This window comes from Pituophis catenifer, unplaced genomic scaffold (assembly GCF_029215685.1).
Source record: "Pituophis catenifer annectens isolate HBS135680 unplaced genomic scaffold, rPitCat1.0.hap2 SCAF_12, whole genome shotgun sequence".
NCBI lineage: Eukaryota > Metazoa > Chordata > Lepidosauria > Squamata > Colubridae > Pituophis > Pituophis catenifer.
In genome coordinates, this window is record NW_027256892.1 from 7,571,361 (window position 1) to 7,592,343 (window position 20,983).

The window sequence follows — 20,983 nt, forward strand, 5'->3', positions numbered from 1 at the left end:
GGGACCTTGCAAACCATGTCTGAACGAAGCACAACGAAGCATAACAACAAAGCTTGACACAGAGAACTGAGAGAAGACGAATGTTGGGGGAGACATCAACCACCACCCAGTCAGATGCCTGTTTTGTACACCCCATCAGAGAGGATGAGGTAACCCTGGAGAATCCTGAAAAGCCCCGCTGGTCAATTGGCATCGGGAGGAAAGACAGCTGGAATGAGAGAACCAGAGGAGTCACCCTCAGCCGTGGCAACCAAAAACCGAGGTGGAACCTGGAACTAGAAGCCCTTGCTGACCAGGGGGGACTAACCAAAGCACCCCTGAGGGAGGATTGTCTGAAGAGACATATAACCCAATTGGTGATGGAAACTTTGGAAAATCTCAACATCCGAGGGGAGCCAGAACAACAACCAAAGAGCGCTGAAAGGGAGCAGTCACGGATGAGGCCACGGGAGGCACCCCCCTTCTGGAGCCTGCCTATCGAGCAGATGGTGCAGCAGCAGCAGGAGAAGATCCAGCAAACCCTCCCCCCCAGGCAGCAGGCCCACAGGCGCCCATTCCCAACCAGCCCTGAGTCCCGCAACTGGAAAGAGAAACTCCTTCCCTGTTGTGGCCCATCAGCGGCCTGTGCAGCTAATAGTTGATTCTGACAGCGAGGAGGCTTGTGTGGTGCTGCGCCAGCAGCCCGTGCAGCTGGCACTCGAGTCAGACAATGAGGAGGCTGGAGAAGATGTGCCAGAGGTGGGGATTCAGCTAGGGCCTTCAGAAGCTCCAGAAGCTCCTATAAGTGAAGAGGAAGAAGAGGAGGAGCCTCTTCTCGATGCACGGGTGCACAGAGCTGCCCAAAGGCAGGAGTGGCTCCTCAGGAAGAGGTCTCTTCGAGCGTAAGGCTTGGGGCTAATTGGCCACTTCCTTAGCTTATTTAAGGAAGGACGACGACTGAGGCAATTTGCAGGGAACAACTTTGTTCACTCTCCTTCGCGTTGGATCTTAGTTCTCTTATCAGTTTCCTGCAAATTGCTTCTGGGCTTTCTGCCAACCATAGTAAGATTATGATTATTTATTCTTTGGATTCTTGTAGGCTGTTAACAAAGTTAATTAACAGCCTTTGTTTGAAAAAGACTGATTTAATTTAGTAAATTTGTACTAAGGTTTGTACAGACATTGTGTGTGCTGCATTCTTTGGGGTCCATAGCTGGGACGGAGCACTCCCTTGGGGTGAAGTTTGATGGAAATCCACAGCAATTAGGATTCTTTGTGGCACACGTGCTCACCTACATGCAAAAGTACGGGCGTGATTTCCAAACCCAAGGATCCCGAGTGTGAGTTGTGACCCTAGCCCTAGAGGGTGCCGCTGCCAGATGGATGAGACCCTGCATAACGCCGATGCACCAGAATTGAGGAATTCTGACCATTTCATGATGGCCCTGTGACAACAGTTTGAGGACCCACTAGCAGATCGCAAAGCATGCGACCGCATTAAGGTGGTGAGGCAGGGGCGACGGCCAGTAACAGAGTATACTGAAAAATTCTGGGACCTCGTGTGTCATGTGAACTGGCTGGAAGATATTTTGGTGAGTTGTTTCAAGGATGGGCTGAGTGATCATCTATACAATGCCTGTGTGGCCCGAAGTGCACCAAATCATCTACATGAGTGGTACGTCACCGCCAAAGAAGCTGAGATCGATATGACCAGAAACCAGTACCAAGCGGGGCAAGCATGGAAGAAATCCCCACCCCAATTGAAGCAAGAGCTCCTCAAACTACAAACTGCATTCTCTCTGAAATCCTTAGCCTGTTTCAAGTGTGGAAAAGAGAGGCACCGAGCTGCAGGGTGTCGTTCACAAACACCTGCCCAGAACCACCCACCGGGGGGAGAACCATGCAAAATCGGGCCAGCATGGGAAGGAGACTGCCCTGAGGAGCAGGGAGACCATAGAATTTCCATCCCCCCACTCTTTGGGGAGGAAACCTTGGCATCTCAGCAGAAGGAATCACACTCATTTGGAAGCGATCCAGAAGATGAACCACTGGTAAGCAAACCAATTAAACCGCTTACCCTCCCCTTAAGACTATTTACCCCAAACCAGGACAGGGAGATAAATATTTCTGCTCTAGTAGACTCAGGGTGCACCCATTGTTTGATAAGCCCAACCCTAGTAGGGAAGTTGGGATTAACGTAAGAAAGATGAAAAACTCCATCGCTTTCTGCCAGCTAGATGGGTCAATAGCAGGAGTGGAGCCAGCTTCTTTTGCCACCGAGCCTCTTCATATAGGCATCAGAAGCCACAAGGAAATGCTTACATTTATAGTGGTACCTGGCATGGAATGGCCGTTAGTTTTGGGCCTTGCATGGCTGAAAAAATGGAACCCCAAAATCAATTGGAAACAAGGCATCATAAAATTTCAGATGCATGTGACTTTTGCTGAGAATCCACATAAAGGAACTGAGGGGGCAGAGAACCAAGAAACAGCCATGCCTGGTCACACCATGCCAACTGAGGGCATACCCATAGAATACAAGGATTTGCTGAGGTTTTTAGTAAAAAAGCCTCAGACAAGCTCCCTCCCCACCATGCCTCTGACTGTGCGATAGAAATCTTACCCAGCACTAAACTCCCTAAACCCAAGATGTACAGCATGTCACCAAGGAAGTTGGAATTGCTGAGAACATTTATTGAGAAAAACCTAGCAAGGGGTTTCATTGAGCCAGCCCAACCAAAAAGTGCAGCTCCAGTGTTATTTAGAGAAAAAAAAGATGGCTCAAAATGTCTCTGTGTTGATTTTCATAATCTCAATGTGATCAGTGTGGAGAACATGTACCCCCTCCCCCTTATGAAAGATATGCTAGCACACCTCACTAAAGGGAAAAAAAATTCAAAGCTGGACTTAAGGGAGGCTTACTACCATGTCAGAATTAAAGAGGGGGATGAGTGGAAAACAGCATTTAACACCCCCCTCGGGTGCTACCAATTCAAGGTGCTCCCCTTTGGGTTACAAGGAGCCCCTGCAGTGTTTATGCAGTTAATAAATGAAGTGCTACATCAGCATTTGTATAAAGGGGTCCTGGTCTACTTGGATGACATTTTAATATATACCGAGACCAAAGCAGAACATGTAAAACTAGTCAGGGCGGTTTTAAACAAACTCCCCTCTGCCAAACTTTATGCTAAACTTTCTAAATGTGAATTCCACCAAGAGAAGATTGACTATTTGGGGTACCGCATTTCATGCCAGGGCATAGAAATGGACCCTCTAAAAGTGCAGGCTGTACTTGATTGGGAACCTCCATGCACGCGTAAACAGTTACAAAGCTTCCTGGGATTTTCCAACTTTTACCGCCCGTTTATCCCTGGCAATCCACTCAGATTGCCCTCCCCATCACCAAGCTCTTAAAAATGAAGTGGGAGGGCAACCCTAAACCGAAGCAGCCATTGAACTGGACTATGGAATGCCAGGCGGCATTTGAAAAACTTAAATGGCTGTTCTCAGCAGAACCAATTCTAAAACACCCGGAAATGGAGAAACCATTTGTCATACAAGCAGATGCCAGTGATGTGGCAATAGGAGCGGTCCTGCTTCAGAAAAATGAGCAAGACCAATTACAACCCTGTGCTTACACATCCAGAAAGTTGAATGAGACTGAGCAAAGGTGGGCCATTTGGGAGAAGGAGGCTTATGCAGTTCGTTGGGCACTGTTAACCTGGAAGCACTTCCTAGACGGCAGTAAGACCCCTTTTGAAGTCTGGACTGATCATAAAAATCTAGAAGCCCTAAAGACTCCAAGGAAACTCTCCCCAAAACAAGTACGATGGGCTCAGTACTTTAAACAGTTTGATTTTACGCTAAAATACCTCTCAGAGGGAAAAAAAACTTTCTGGCAGATGCGCTATCCAGAAAACCGCAATACCATAGTGCGAAGTCAGATGTAATCAAACCCATAGTACAAAACAATCAACTAGCTGCTAAAGTAATCACCAGATCCCAGGCAAAACAAGAAACATTGAGGGACAATGACACCACCCAAATTTTTAAACAAGCATTGGCCACCGATGAATGGTGTTTTTTTTTTTTTGATTTTTTTTTTTGATTTTTTAAAACATAAACATAAAATACATCTTTTCCAAATGAAGCATTGATCTGGTTATAACTTGATACAATTACTAACAAATTTTAATTTTCAAATAACACAACTTAATCTTTAACTCATTTATTTCTCTAAATTCTGTCTATTTAACAATGCCATTATCCCAAAAATCTGTTACTTAAATCTTTAAATCCTAACCAAATATCATTTCATTTTTCTTTTTCTTTTTGCTTAGATGAATGTATTTTGAAAATAGAAATCATTACAATTATTATAAGCATTTAAACAATATTTTAGCTATTGCTCCTGATATAATCATCTTCATTGCTGTTTATCAACACAATCATCCTTATTTAAACTATTAATCCCAACCTAATCATCTTATTTTAACTGCTAATCCCAGCACAAATATCTTTATTTTAACTATTTATCCCAGCACATCATCTTCATCTTCATCTTAATTGTCATCTTTTACTGTTAATCCCAGCATAATCATTTTTGTTTTTTGCTGTTAATCCTAGCATAATCATCTTAATTTTACTGTTAATCCCAGCATAATCATTTTATTTTTACTGTTGAACCCAGCATAATCATCTTTGTTTTTACTGTTAAACCCAGCATAATCATTTTTTTTGCTGATACTCCCAGTATAATCATCTTAATTTTGCTGTTAATCCCAGCATAATCGTCTTTCTGTTGTTACCATCCATCTATACTTTATTTATTTAATCATATTATCATTATCTTTTTTATGACAATTTAACATTGAGACATAGTTCTTACTTCAAACACATCCTCATATGCATTTATAAATTCCTTTTAACATAATTTATTTCTCTTATATTCTAATTTCCATCAGTATTTCAGTTTTATATATCTACAACATATTCTTCTCATATTCCTATTCATCCATATTTATCTATAAAAACCTCCTTTTTATTATTACTATCCACCTATACATTGTTTTTTCATTTTTAATCACGTTGTTTTAATCTTCTTTTTCTTTTTCCAGCCGTGTATACCTTATTTCTCCATATTTTCGCCTGCTGGCGTATATTTCATTTCATTGTCAATATCTTCAAATTCTGTCCTCCATGTATCATTTTAAATCTTTTTCTTATTTCTATTCCAGATAAAATGCATCAAGTTCCCTTCTCTTGTTCCTGTGCCAATTCCTTCTCTTGTTCCTGTGCCAGTTTTTTAAGTTGTTATTATACCAATTATAAGAGTTCCGTTATAGTTTCCCTTTCTTTTCACCAAAGTCAGGCTGTCTGCAAACAAGAAAAAAAAAAACCTCCTCCACAAAGTCCCATGGCTATTATCTGTAGAATTTGCAATTCGCCAAAACAAAAAGCAAGTTACAATGTTCCTTTTTAAACCAGAAGGTGTCTCTCTAGAATCCACAATTTCCATTAGTCATGCAAGTATCCATTTTGTTTCAATCATATAACAGTCCAGCTTAATTACTCTTTTTTAATTTTAAAAGTATCAAATCTTCTTTTTTAAAAAAAGTTCAGTTCAAATTTTAAAACTATGTCCAGTCTTTTAACCATGTCTCAATATTTAACTTTTTTAATTGGCTCTGTTCAAAAATCAGTTGTTTATTGGGTCTTTGTCTCTTTAACATTATAAGAGCCGAGGTGGCGCAGTGGTTAGAGTGTAGTACTGCAGCTACTTCAGCTGACTGCTAGTTCAGCAGATCAGTGGATCAAATCCTACCAGCTCAAGGTTGACTCAGCCTTCCATCCTTCCGAGGTGGGTAAAATGAGGACCCAGATTGTTGGGGGCAATATGCTATTTAGTATACTGTCTTTGGTGTAAGCTGCCGAGAGTCCTCGGAGAGTGGGCGGCATAGAAATATGAATATGAATAATAATAATAATAATAAATATGAATAATAATTTCAAAATTTTCATTGCCCCTTTGTTGCTCAGCCGCTGTTTTATGGCTAGGTGTCTTATAGTTAAAAATATTGCTCTGGGGGTACTTATCTACATGAACTCTAAACATAGACTGTTCCGACAAAAGAAAAGATCTGAACTGGAAATAGAAATAAAGAATAAAGAACAGTTACTTATTAAAAATCCAACAGATGAAAGAATACGTAGTGCTATAAAACTTTTGAAAGACCAATTTCAAATGCTTATGGCGGAACAAGTTGCAACAAACTTACAATATGCGAAGCATAACACATTTTGTAACGCTAATAAACCGGGCAGATGGTTGGCTTACACATTGAGGAAAAAACAAAGTATACGGACTATTGATAGTATTGATATTGGAGGGAAAGAAATCTTTCAACAAAAATTAATTAAAGAAGCTTTTGTGGACTATTATACCAAATTATATGCTAAAGAGGAGGTGCAGAATGGACTTATAGAAAAATATTTAAACGATAAAAGAGTTACAAAAATTACTGATCAACAAAAGGAAAGAATGAATTATCCTATAACAGAGGAGGAGATAATAGTAGCAATTAAACAGTTAAAAACAGCCAAAGCGCCTGGTACGGATGGCTTGACTGCAGTGTATTACAAAACTTTGCAAGCTGAAATGGGGGAACAACTTAGAGATTTATTTTGCAATATTCAGCATGGGGGTAAAATACCCCCATCATGGACAACAGCTTACATATCTTTGATACCAAAAGAACAAATCGGTCCTAAAAAACCAGAGAACTATAGACCAATATCTCTTTTGAATACAGATTATAAAATTTTTGTGAAAGTACTAGCCAACAGGTTGATGCCAGTAATTCAAAAGGTGATTCATGATGATCAAGCGGGATTTATCGAGGGCAGATATATGAAGGACAATGTAAGGCAAGTAATAGATTTATTGGAATATCTTGAGAAGAATAAACAGATCCCTGCAGTGCTGGTCTTTTTGGATGCAGAGAAGGCCTTTGATAGAGTGGACTGGAATTTTCTATTAAAGACTTTGAAAAAGATGGACTTTGGGGATCAATTTATACAGGCGATTTTGGCAATTTATCAAGAGCAAAAGGCACAGATCATTATTAATGGAAGTCTGACAACAGAGTTTAAAATTGAAAAAGGAACAAGACAGGGATGTCCGTTGTCCCCACTTTTATTTATTTTAACACTAGAAGTCTTGTTAAATACAATGCGGGACTCTAATATCTTGAAAAGTATAAAGATTAGGCAAGAGGATTACAGAATAAAGGCATTTGCAGATGATCTGGTTGTTACCCTAGCACAACCAATGGAATCAATAATCTTGATGAAGGACATTATACATGACTATGGTAAAGTTTCAGGTTTTAGATTGAATCCGAAAAAGACTAAAATGATAGCCAAAAACATGACACAAGATCGCAAACATGAGCTTGAAAGGAGGGCAGGTTTTGAGACTGTACCTAAGGTAAAATATCTAGGAGTTCAGGTTGCAGAATCAAACATGAAATTGTTTCAAAATAACTATGAGGTGTTGTGGCGAGAGGCGCAGAAAGATATGGAGACTTGGAAAAAACTGCAGCTGTCTCTACTTGGAAGAATAGCAGCAGTTAAGATGAATATTTTGCCAAGATTTCTTTTTTTGTTTCAAATGATTCCGGTGCTTAAAAGTGATAAACAATTGAAAGTTTGGCAATCTGGAGTGAATAAGTTCGTCTGGAACGAGAAGAAGCCGAGAGTGAAATTGAAAATTATGCAAGATGTTCCAGAAAGAGGAGGTCTTAAACTTCCAAACCTACAGCTATATTATGAAGCAGCAGCTTTAACTTTAACAAGTGATTGGTTTGGAAGTAAAAAGGCTGGAATATTGAATGCAGAAAGTTTTGATCTTGAATTTGGATGGCATGCTTACTTATTTTATGATGACAAAGTTGATAAAGTATTTAAAAGTCATATACTTAGAGACTCTTTGATGAGAGTTTGGAAGAAGCATCGACTCAAATGGGATTATAAAATACCGCTATGGCTGGATCTTGGTCATACTTTGTGGAATACAAATATAATGTCACTCGGGGGGGTTTTATACAAAGAGGTTCTTTTTACAGATGCGGGCAGATGGCAGCTGAAGACATTGCAGACACTGTTGGACGAAGGGATTAATTTAACTTGGTTACAATATAATCAATTACAATTGAGATGGAAAGAGGACCAAAAAACTGGTATTATGTTGCATGAGGAAGAATTGGTTAGACATATAAGAGAGAAAGGTCCAATGCATATCAAAAGGCTTTATAATGTTTTGCTAGAAAGGGACTCAGAAACTGAATTAGTTAAAGATTGTATGATTAAGTGGGCACAAAATTTTGAAGAACCAGTGATGTTGGAAACATGGGAAAAAATTTGGGTTCAGAATGTTAAATTTACACAGTCGCAGAACCTGAGGGAAAATTTCTATAAAATGTTTTATAGATGGCATTTAGATCCCAAAAAGTTGTCATGTATGTACCCTAATGTTCAGCCAAAATGTTGGAGATGTGAATGTTTGGATGCTACGTATTATCATGTTTGGTGGACCTGTAGGAAAGTTAAGGCTTTTTGGATAAAAATTTGGTGGGTCATGCAGAATGTTTTGAAGAAAAAAATTCAATTTTCTCCACAATTGTTTTTATTGGGTATAGTTAAGGGTTTTACATTGGGTGAAACAAAATTGATATTGTATATGATAACAGCAGCAAGATTGTTGATAGGTAAATACTGGAAGAATGAAGCTTTGCCCACTATCGAGGAATGGACTTTGAAGATGGCCAGTTTTGCAGAGATGGCGAAGATTTCAGCATATTTAAAAGATTGTTCACAAGAGACTTATGAATGGGAATGGAAAAAGTGGATAGAATATGTTCAGAACAAATATCAAACTAGAAAGTATCAAATAGCTTTTATTTGAAAATAATGTATTGGAAATATTTTAATGTAACGAGGTAAAGAAAAAAATTATACAGGGGAGGGAGGGGTTCAAGTTTATATATAAGTGTTATATTAAGGGGTTTTTTATGAGTATGAGTATATTATAGGGAAGTCTGGGGGGAGGGGAGGGTTAGGGAGGGTTAGGGAGGTCGGGAAGTCTGGGGGGGGAGGCGGGGGGGGGGAAAAAGGGGTGAAAATGTAATTGTAAAACTTTTGCAATAAAAAAAATAAATTGCTCTGAATGTTGTTGGGTTGGTTGTCACTCACCCGGCTTCAAAGAGCTCCATTTCAATCCACCTTCCTCCTGCACATCTCTTAGCCCAGTTGTCCCAGCTTCGTGACAGCAGCCATGGCTGCCGCCCCCTGTCACCAACTCACAGGGAGTTCCCTCCGACCTCTGAGGAACTTGTCTGTTCTTCTTGGTCTGAGGCGTCCGAGGCGCCTCTCTTTCTACCCTGTCCCTGCAGGACGGTTCTGGTCTGAAGACCCATTGGCGGCGGTTCAGCAGCCAGGATTTTCACAGGACTCATCAGAGCCCGCTATTTCCCTGACTGTCTCGCTGCAATGCCAAACCAGAAGTGATGATGAATGGTTTTTGAACCATAAATCCAGATGTCTGATGAAAGAAGACTTGACTTGAGTGGGAGGGAAGACTATGCCAGACAAAGACTATGCTTAATGGTAAGGTTCCACAACTCCAAATTAGCTGGACATTTTGAGTTTGTGAAAACTTTACACCTAATTAAAAGACAATTTTGGTGGCCATCACTAAAAAAAGGACATAGAAAGCTATGTCACTAGCTGCCCCATTTGTGCAGCAACAAAAAGACGTCAGGGGAAAACCCCAGGTCTATTGCAGAAAGTAGCTGAGCTTTCAGTGCCATGGAGAGAGATTGCTATGGATTTCATTGTAGAATTGCCAAACAGTGAGGGAAATACTATTATTTGGGTCGTGACAGACCTGTTTTCAAAACAGGCACATTTTAAATCTTGCCAAAAGATCCCAACTGCTAAAAGTTTAGCTAAATTATTCCTAATACACATTTATCGACTTCATGGAGCTCCACAAAGGCTCATCTCCGACAGAGGAGTTCAATTCACCTCCAAATTTTGGAGGGCATTTTTGGACTTACTTGGTACTGGCCAGGGGTTGAGCTCCTCACACCACCCGTCTACTAACGGAAATTCTGAAATTTTGAACTCGGTGCTAGAACAATATCTAAGATGTTTAATTAATTTTCAACAGATTAACTGGACCGAACTTTTGCCTTTTGCTGAAGTTGCGTTTAATAATGCTGTACATTCAAGCACTGGTTTTACCCCTTTTAGAGTAGTGACAGGCCAGAATTTCAGCCCCATGCCTGAACTACCCACAGAAGAACCCACCATCCCCTCACTTAAAGGATTGGATGGAGAATTTGCAAAACACATGGCCAGTGGTTAGATTAGCCTTAAAGAAAGCTAGAGAAGCTTTTAAAATTCAAGCTGACAAGAAAAGGATGGAACCCAAACCTTGTCATGTTGGAGACAGAGTATATTTATCTACAAAATTCCTGAAATCATTACAACCATTGAAGAAACTAGGGCCAAAGTTCATTGGACCTTTCCCCATTACTAGAGTCATCAATTCAGTAGCACTTGAACTACTCCTTCCAAAGACACTTAGGCAAGTCCACCCAGTATTCCATATTAGCTTACTCAAGCAAGAAGTAAACTCATACCTCAGACCACCTGCATCTACACCACCTGTTCCCATCATGATTGAAGGTGGACAACACTTTGAAATCAAGGAAATCCTTGACTCTAGGATCCACAGAGGGAAAATCCAATACTTAGTTGCGTGGAAACATTTACCATCAGCACAGAACGAATGGATCGCTAAACACCATGTTAGGGCTCCAACCTTACTGAGAAAATTTCACTCCCAATACCCTAATAAACCTTGTTAATATACTATCATGAAATTTTGTTTATATTTTTTTTACAGGTGGACCCTTTTGTTTTCTAAGGAGGGTAGCATGTCAGATCCCTAAGAGTGATACTGCCAATCAATTGGGAGAAGGGGGAAGCTTGGATTCGATTTACTAGCATTGCCTGTGTCAACAGATATTTTACAACCTATATCCTGGTGCCAAAGAGCCCTGAGATCCTCTTAATGTGGAGGAATGTTTATGATAGCCATGTGGATTGTTTCACTTTAAAGGATAACAGTGTGAATACATGTTTGTTCAGGTTCTCAGGGAAACTGGTAAAGAAAAAATCTTCACACCAGTGTATTGGCTAAAATCTGCATTCTGACTTAAAGGGAGGGACCTCTATTGCTTTAATCCTACTTCTCTTGCCTAAGGGTATTCAGATCTTGCTTTAACTTGGTTGCTATCACTTCTGCTTAATAAAATGATTCTTTTGAACTACCACGTTTCAAGAGTCTTTACTTTCTTAAGTTGGAAGGAGAGGCAATCCTTACAAAGTATCTCTTGGCTTGTCTCCTGTCTCGAGCTGTGAACATAACAAACCACCACAAGCAAAGATGAGGTTGCAAGTTTTACTAGAACGCCACTGACCAGGAACTGAGTGGGGAGTTGATGGATTCAGGGATCACTGTGTGTGCCATGCCATTTAGTGCTTCGAAACTGCCATCTGCTGCCTGGCTCTCCCTGTCATTCAGGTGATGTCTTTGCGGCCTCCCAAACCTCCCCAGTAATGGCGAGTTCCAGCAGGGCTCGACAGGACCTCCTTCAAATCATTTTCAAAGCATACACATGGTTTGATGGGTTAGCTTTATATTTTAAAATTCTCAAGGGATTGTAAAGAAAACTTAGTTTTTACTGTGTGAGTTTTAAGGAATTAATGAACAATGAAATTTGCATATCTATGTACATTAACTCAGAAAGGGGAAAATGTATATGATTTACATTGCATACACTGAATAAAACCAGTCTTTGGAAAAATATTACATCTATGTGTAAAGGAAGGAACATGAAAATGACTTTCCTAAAATAGCATATATAGATAGTCCTTGAGTTATAACAGCATGTTTAGTGACTGTTCAAAATTACAACAGCACTGAAAAAAGTGACTTATGACCATTTTTCACATTTATGACCATTATATTATGCTCTTGGTCATGTGACCTAAAGTCAGACGCTTGGCAATGACTCATATTATGACAGTTGCAGTGTCCTGGGATCAGTGATCACTTTTTGTGACCTTCTGACTAGCAAAGTCAATGGGGAAGCCAGATTGGCAATTATGTTATTAATTTAACAACTGCAGTGATCTGCAGTTCTATTTGCAACTTGTACAACTGTGGCAAGAAAGATTGGGCAAAACTCACTTAACAAATGTCTCACTTAGCAACAGAAATGTTAGACTCAATTGTGGTCATAAGTCAAGGACTACCTGTATGATACTCCCCCCCCCCCAGGTCTTATAGCAAATGTATTTTTAATATTTTTTTTAAAAAAGTTCCTGATTAATGAAAGGATGCATATTTAATTAGACAAAATAAATTTCTTGAGTAACTGAGCAATGCATTTTTAAACAAAGTATTTCAATAGATTAATTTAGCTGATCAATCAACCAAATATTGCAGCCCAATTAGAATAATACCTCTTCTAATGCATTTAGGAGAACATAATTCTCTTTATGCTTTTGTGCTTCTGCAGTTTGCAATGCATCCCTCATCTTAAATTGTGATCAAGGTGCCTTCAAAAATGCATGTTCCTGAATCAAATACGTTTTAAATATCTTTCAATATATCCTATGTTTAAAAGTAAAATGTGTCACATGTCAATATACCATCATTACACACAAATTATATTTGGGGAAGGTATTTTAGATAAGAATACCTACATATTTTTTGAGCTATGAGTGCCTGCATTAAATTAAAATAGATGATTAAAAGCTTTTCCATACCAATATTTAAGTTGCATGAAATAGGCTAACTCTACCATGCTTTACCTTGCAAAGTGGATTTTACTGATCAGTTACACATTTACAGAAAACACTTTGGTTAGTTGAGATGGTGCTATATTCAGCTCCCTAGAAGGAGTGTGTGTGTGGGGGGAGGGTTAATTTTATCCCAATAGACTGGGTGCATGGTGCAAAACTTCAATGAAAAGTGCTTCTTCAAAACTCTCCATATTGTGGTGGAATCTGATGCTGAGTTGCAGGACAGAGTGGTCCTTTCCCAAGAGCTAAAAAGCAAATCAGCCTTGAGTCCTGAGTATACAGAATGATCCTCCCTAGACTTCACAGGATTTACATGATAGGAGCCATGGTGGCACAGTGGTTAGAAAACAGTATTGCAAACTAATTCTGCCCACCTGATAGGGCTCAAGGTTGACTCAGCCTTTCATCCTTCTGAAGTTGGTAAAATGAGGACCCAGATTATTAGGGGCAATATGCTGACACTCTAAACCACTCAGAGAGTGCTGTAAAACACTATGGGGAGTATATAAGTCTAAGTGCTATTGCAATTGCTATAGCTATCCAAATTGTGCTTTAGTCTGGCAAGATTCCAGTCTATGGGGAAACAGCAACAAAGAAACTACTCTGAGCAATTCATCATGTTGTTCTTGGTTCCTTGCACCCATTAATATCCTACTTGACATGGTGCCAATAGCTACACTTTTCTAGCGGCAAAAACTAAGTAGGTAAGAACTTCATTAGTAGTGAATTTCATGGGATTTTCTAGACTCGGAAATAAAAAGAAGAAAAAACCTAATTCTGCATTGTTTTCAACAACACCATATAAGCCCATTAAGACAGCAGGAGCTGAACTTGACCTGAAGGAGTTTCATTTTTAAAATATCATTTTCTTATCTCTTCTATCAACATTTCTGGGTTATGTTTATTCAGAAACATAATTCACCAGCAGCCATCATTTTTTATTAACTATAATTTAACACCAGGTTTTGTTCCTTCTTGTGGCTTGTCTGAAACATCTTATTGGTCATGGCTAGGGCTTACCATTGGATGGCAGCATATACCTGCTTTTAAGATTCAGTGCCACCTTTATTCTCTGTTTTGGCACAAACAAGTTAGGAAGAAATGGCAGCTACAGAGAATAAGAATATGTCTGTCTGTCTATCTATCTATCTCAGGAAGAGAATACAGGGAGTTGCTGTCAATTGATTTTGAGTTTACCACTTGCTCTTTTCCTGTCAAGCTCCAAGGATGGGTTGAGTGAAAATGTGATGTCTCTTTGGATGCATTGGGCCCAAATGCTGGAGAGATGGGTCTATGCTGACTTTAATTTATCAAGTAATCAGTATGCCAAAGCAAAATCCATATCTTCTGAGCAAAAGATGTCCCATTACGCTCAGAAGAGAACATGCAGAAGATTCTAGTTGTAGATTCTAGCTTCCTGCAAGATCTGTAGGTGGGAGGGCACTAGCAATTGCTCCCTCTTCAAGAATCTGTCAAAATGTTGCAAACAGAAATTGCTGGTATATTAATAAGGTTCTCTTTTAATTGACCCTTGCTAATGCTAATTTGAAGGGCACAAGTGTGAGAAAATATGTTTTCTCCTTGTAAGCTCAATTTATACACGACAAAAATAGGTCCAGCATGGTAGAGGGCTATATAATTCCCATCAATTTCATCATCTCCAGGTTAGGACTGGATCAGGACCATAAGAAGTCTTGGGGGCTAGCAGGTTGTAGTAAATAGATTCATCTGTTCTGTTTGCAATCCTCTACTCAGCCATGCAGAAAGATAGATATTTTATATTCAACAAAAATATGACTCTTAAAAATGCATTGTTAAACAATAATCATCTGTATTTTCTCTGAGGCAAAAGACAAATACCATACCTTATCCAGGGTATAACAAAACAACAGCCAAGACAAACTTATTTCCTTTTATAGTGCACAGAGATAAACAAACTGAATCTCTTTGTTTCTCTTTTTCTCACATACAGGCTTTATTCCTTGAGTGAATCAGGAAATCCTTTTCCCCCCCTCTTCCCTTGAATTTTCACTCTAAGTCCTTGTCCTGTTGCTTTCTCTCAGTTAATTCTATCTCATAGCTACCATGAACATAATAGGTAAACTACATGTCTATGTATGCACATATTGTGTGTATTTAAATACTGGACCTTTCCTTTAGCTGGTCTAACCTATCTTTGCTTATCTTTTGCTTCTCAAAAGGTTGCAAAAGGTGATCACATGACCTTGGGACACAGCAATGATCATAGTATGAACCAATTGCTAAGCATCTGAATTTTGATCACATGATCATGTGGATGCTACAAAGTTGTAACTGTGAAAAATGGTCTTAAATATCTTTTTTCAGTGCCATTGTAACTTTGAACCATCACTAAATGAACTGTTGTAAGGTGAGGACTACAGATCACAGAATATGTTACATGCTGTTTTTGCATCACTTCACTGAGGAGAGCACCAATAATTTACTGCCACGCTAATTACCCCATTGGTTAGCAACTGTTCAGGCAACAGACCCATTTGCTCTATGATTAATTACAGTGAGCACTTGTCCTGTATTATGACAATAATAATCCTGTTTGAGGTTCATCTTCCAATAGTTTCTGCCCAAAATGTATGATTGGATAGACTTGGCTTGGTCTAGGTTCCACCAACAAAACAATCTAGTAGGACGAAGATCCATATTGTTAAGCAGGAAACCAGGTGTGCAAACGAGGAGGCAGACTCACTCCAGGTTCTGCTTTTAAGTCACACATGTCAGCGTTCCAGAAAGTCCCAACTCCAATTAAAAACTCTGAGGCAAGCATTTCTCAAACTTCCATTTATTAGAGTAGGTATATTGGCACATCTGGGAAACCCCGAATCTGAGAGTTCCGGGTTTTCCCTCAGTAAATCAAAACCCCAAATCCAGCCCCTGCACCCATCAGTCTATCACAAGTCCCAATCATCATCTGTCCCAACTTGAGCCATCACTGCAACTCCTCTTCCTCCAGATGCATAAACACCATGACCTTGACCGAAGGGAAGAATGCTATTATGTCTAACTACAATCACTCTCCTGAATCCTCCCTCCTACTTTCCCAAGCACAAGAAGTTGGCAGCATGGAAGCTTTTGGTGCTAATATGGCTTCCAAAGCTGACAGGCATCCCCCCCCCAAGGGAAAAACCACCTCTAGAAAATAAAATGGACAAAACACAAAAGAAGAGGGTTAACACATTGTTCATAAAACTGCTTAACCCCCTCTCCCCCCTCCCAGAGGACCCTTTGGATTGTCAAGGAATTTATTGTGAAATTGTTTCACTAGTCTATCAGCTTTCAGATCCCAACTTTTGACCCATGTAGCTTCTGACAAAGGGTACCCTTTCCAGTGTACTAAATATTGTAACCGACCTCGTTGCAACCTAGAGTCAAGAATCTTCTTGACTAAGGGTCTCAAGGTACAGCCCACTGCTGGTTTTAAAAGGCTGCTGTGAAACACGGGGTGTATTTTCCCCAGGATTCAAGGGAAGTTAAGATGGACTGTTACAGGATTAATCACCTTCACTATAGGGAAAGGACCAATGAATTTCCATTCAAATTTCTTGCTAGGTAGCCTCAATCTTAGGTACTTCATTGACAAATACACCTGACCTCTCCTATTCGAAAAAGTGGCTGGAGAGACCTGTGTTTGTCTGCCTGGGTTTTATATTTCTCAGTTGCCTCTGCTAGAGCTTTCTTAGTATTTTCCCAACCCTTTTGCAAGGAGGTCATCCATTCTGTTAGGGACATGGAAATGGGTGGTTCTCTAGGCAATTCAGGCATAGGCACAAAATCCATGCCAGTAGTTATTCAAAAAGGAGTCAACTCTGTACTATTGTGTACTGCATGATTACAAGCCACTGCTGCAAATGGTAATAACTCTGCCCAGTTTTCTTGTTGATAATTTACATAACATCTAATGTATTGTCCCACCATTGTGTTCACTTTTTTAGTGGATCCATTAGTAGCTGGATGGAATGCCGAGCTAAGCCCATGTGATGACCCAATGGACGTCAGGAACTCCTTCCAGAACTTAGCAGTAAATTGGACCCCTTGATCTGATATTATTCTCCGAGGGACCCCATGTAGCCTGTAGATGTGCTTCACAAAAAGTTTCACCAGCTTTTTGGCAGAAGGTTGTCGGTTACAGGCAGTGAAGTGTGCTTGTTTGGAGAATAAATCAATGATAGTCCAAATCATTCTGTTTCCTCCACCAGGCATCATCTGATAGTGCAGCTTTTAACTCTGTGGTCAACTTGTCTTCAAGGAGGTCAGAACCTCCTTTGTGCCCTAGTGCATGCTTGGGCAGCTGGCTTGGGCAGCTGGCTGAGCTTCAGAAATCATGGCATGTACTACCCCTTCTTGTCGGCTGTCAAATTGGGATTTTCTGGACAAAGCATTGTCCAGTAGGTTTCTCTCCCCCCCCCTGGATGTATTTTAGCTTGAAGTTGAAGTGTTTAAAATACTGAGCCCAGGGAACTTGCTTGGGGGAAAGCTTTCGAGGGGTCTGTAGCACCTCAAGGTTTTTATGATCAGTCCATACCTCGAAAGGCTCCTTAACTCCCTCTAGGAAATGTCTCCAGGATAAGAGAGCCCACCACACCGCAAAAGCTTCCTTCTCCCAAACCACCGACCTGCGTTCCGTGTCTGTTAGCTTTTCTGACACATACACACAAAGCATTAATTTGTCTTGAGTGTTCCTCTGCAGTAGGACAGCTGTGACCGCTACATCACTGGTATCAGCTTGGACTATGAAAGGTTTGTCTGGGTCAGGGTGTTGGAGGATCAGCTCTGCTGCAAACCGCCGTTTTAATTGTTCAAAGGATTTCTGACAATCCATTGTCCAAGCTAGGGGTTAGCTAAGTTTTGGCTTGGTCAGAGATGGACCATTTTTTAGTAATTCCATTAAAGGGGGTTTAACCTCAGCAAAGGAAGGGATGAATTGTCTGTAAAAATTTGCAAACCCCAGGAAGCTTTAAAGTTGCTTATGTGTTCATGGGGGTTGCCAGTCTAGCACAGCCTTCACTTTTCCTGGGTCCATTTCGATTCCTTGATTAGATAACCCAGTAACCCAGATAGTCTAAGGATTCCTTATGGAACTCCTGGATCCATTTCAATTCCTTGATTAGATAACCCAGTAACCCAGATAGTCTAAGGATTCCTTATGGAACTCGCATTTTGATAGCTTCACATAAAGTTTGGCTTCTAGGAGTTTTCAGTACCTGTCTGATTAGTTTGATGTGTTTTTCCATGTTCTCGCTGAATGTTTGAGATGATACAAGAAGCCCTACAAGCCACACAAAATAAAATTGCTACTGTGATTAATGAAAAACTTAATGAAACCAAGGAAAAAATTAATGAAACTAATGAAAAAATACAGGCTGTTTCAGATGAGATTTTAATTTGGAACCAGCAGATCAGAGATGATATACTATTGGCATTTAAATGTTTGGCAGGTGATATTGAAATGGTGGATGATAAAGTTGAAAAAATTAAGCAGTCTACGGAAATTTTGGACAAAAAATTGGGAGAGACTCACAGCAGACTTGAGAGAGCTGAAGATGATGTAACGATGTTACAATATCGAGATATGGAATTTGCTTTAAGATTCAGAGGGGTGAAGGAGAATAAACAAGAGAACTTGAAAGAAATGATGTCAGAGGCATTGGCACAGTTGCTGGGGGAGACGAAAACTGAGCTGGGCTGGCAGATTGACAAGACATATTGTGTTAACTCTTGGGTGGCCAGACAGAAACGCTTACCAAGAGACATTGTAATATATTTACTACAAGGAGAGTATGCAATGAAATTTTACAGGCTATTTTTAAAAACAAGCTTCAGGTTGAAGGCCAGGAGGTGATGACAATGAAAGAAATCCCGCCCGAGATGTTGAGAGCGAGAAGGGAGTATGCTTTTCTGGTGGATGAGCTGAAAAAATGTCAATTACAGTATAGATGGGAGGTCCCAGCCGGTTTAGTGGTGACATATTCTGGAGAGAGATATCGGCTTAATACAATATGGAAAGCAAGAAATTTTTACATCAATTTATTAAAGGCTGGGACACCCAAATCACCAGAAGGAAAAAGAAAGAAGGAAGTACTGGAAGGAGAGAGAGAAGAGCTACTGACAGTGGTTCAGAAGGGAGTTTTGACTGGTCAAGAAGAACCACTACAAATTCAGATGGCTGTTCAAGATGTGGATTTAATTGATATATTTGCAGAACCGAAGGATCAAAGACAGACCAGAGCAGCAACAGCTAAGCGTAAGGAAGAATTAAGACAACAACAACAACAACAACAACAACAACAACAGATAGCAACTCAAGAAACTATCAAAACAGAAGCTGTGGTAGGAGCAAGACCTAAAGGTCAAATGAGGCAAGACCATCAGAAATTGCTCCAAGCGCTTCAGAGGCCCAGAGATGGGAACTAGATTTTTGACCTGAAATGTCAATGGTTTGAATTCTCCGCAGAAGAGAAGGAAAATATTTCACTATCTTAAACAATTTAAGAATGAAGTAACTTGTTTACAAGAGACTCATATTAGGATACAAGATCAAAAATATTTGACAAATGAAAGATTAGGTACACATTACATTGCAGCAGCATCAGAGAAGAAAAATGGTATAGTTATATATGTGAAAAGAGACTTAATTGCAAAATTAGTTGAAGCGGATGATCAAGAAAGATTTTTAGTGATTGAACTTTTAATAAAAAGAGAAAAAATACTTGTAATTGGAGTATATGCCCTGCACCAACAACAAGAAAAATTTTATAACTTACTACACTCAAAGTTGACACAATGGAGATATAAAACTTGTATCCTATTGGGAGATTGGAATGGTGTTTTGGATGTAAAAAAAGATAAGAAGGGACTTAAACAAAATGTTTTAAAAAGAGCAAGATTGCCCAAACTGTTCTGGGAGATGATGGACGACTGGGAGTTGAGGGATATTTGGCGTGAAAGAAACCCAGAAGAAAAAGATTTTACTTTTTTCTCGGATAGACATCAATCTTTTTCAAGGATTGATTTTATATTAATTACTAATGATTTATTATCTAGGGTGAAGAACACGAAGATCTGTTCAAGAACATTGACAGACCATAGTCCAGTCTGGATGGAATTGGAGTATGGGAAAGGGCCTAGGAGGTCCTGGAGGTTAAATGATAATTTGTTTAGATATGAAGAAAATGTAAAAGAGTGTAAAAAATTTATGAAAGAGTTTTTTGCTATGAATATGCAAAAGGGTACATCTATGGAAATGGTATGGGATGCAAGTAAAACGTACATGTGAGGAATTTTGATATATTTGAATAATAAATATAGAAAGAAACAGGGGGCAAAAAGAAAAGAATTAGAAGAGGAGATTAATAAACAAGAATGGGCTTTAATAGCCAACCCAACAGATAAGAAAATTAAAGAGGCAATTAATTTACTGAAGGGTCAGTTTAACATGTTAATAGCAGATCAAGTGGCAACCAATTTACAATATGCAAAACATAATACTTTTTGTAACGCCAATAAACCAGGTAGGTGGTTGGCATATTTGTTAAGGAAAAAGCAGAAAGCAAGGACAATAGAGAAAATGAAATACAAGGGTAGGGAGGTTTATGAGCAAGAATTGATTAAAAAAGCCTTTTTAGAGTTTTATTCAAGGCTGTATATTGGTGATAAAATTCAAGATACAGATATAGATAGATATCTGCAGAAAGAGAATATTTGTATAACTTCAAAAGAGCTGAGGGATAGCTTAAATCAATTGATAACTTCCGAGGAAATTATGTTTGCAATTAAGCAGTTGAAAATGGGTAAAGCTCCTGGAACGGATGGTTTGACAGCTATTTCTTATAAAAGTTTACAGGAGGAAATGGTGGAACCACTGAAGGAATTATTCAATAATATACAACAGGGAGGAGAGGTACCTCCAACTTGGAAGACAGCATTTATATCGCTGATCCCAAAAGATGGGCAAGACTATAAAGATCCTAAAAACTATAGGCCGATTTCACTTTTAAATACAGATTAAAATTTAGCAAAATTTTTGCTAAAA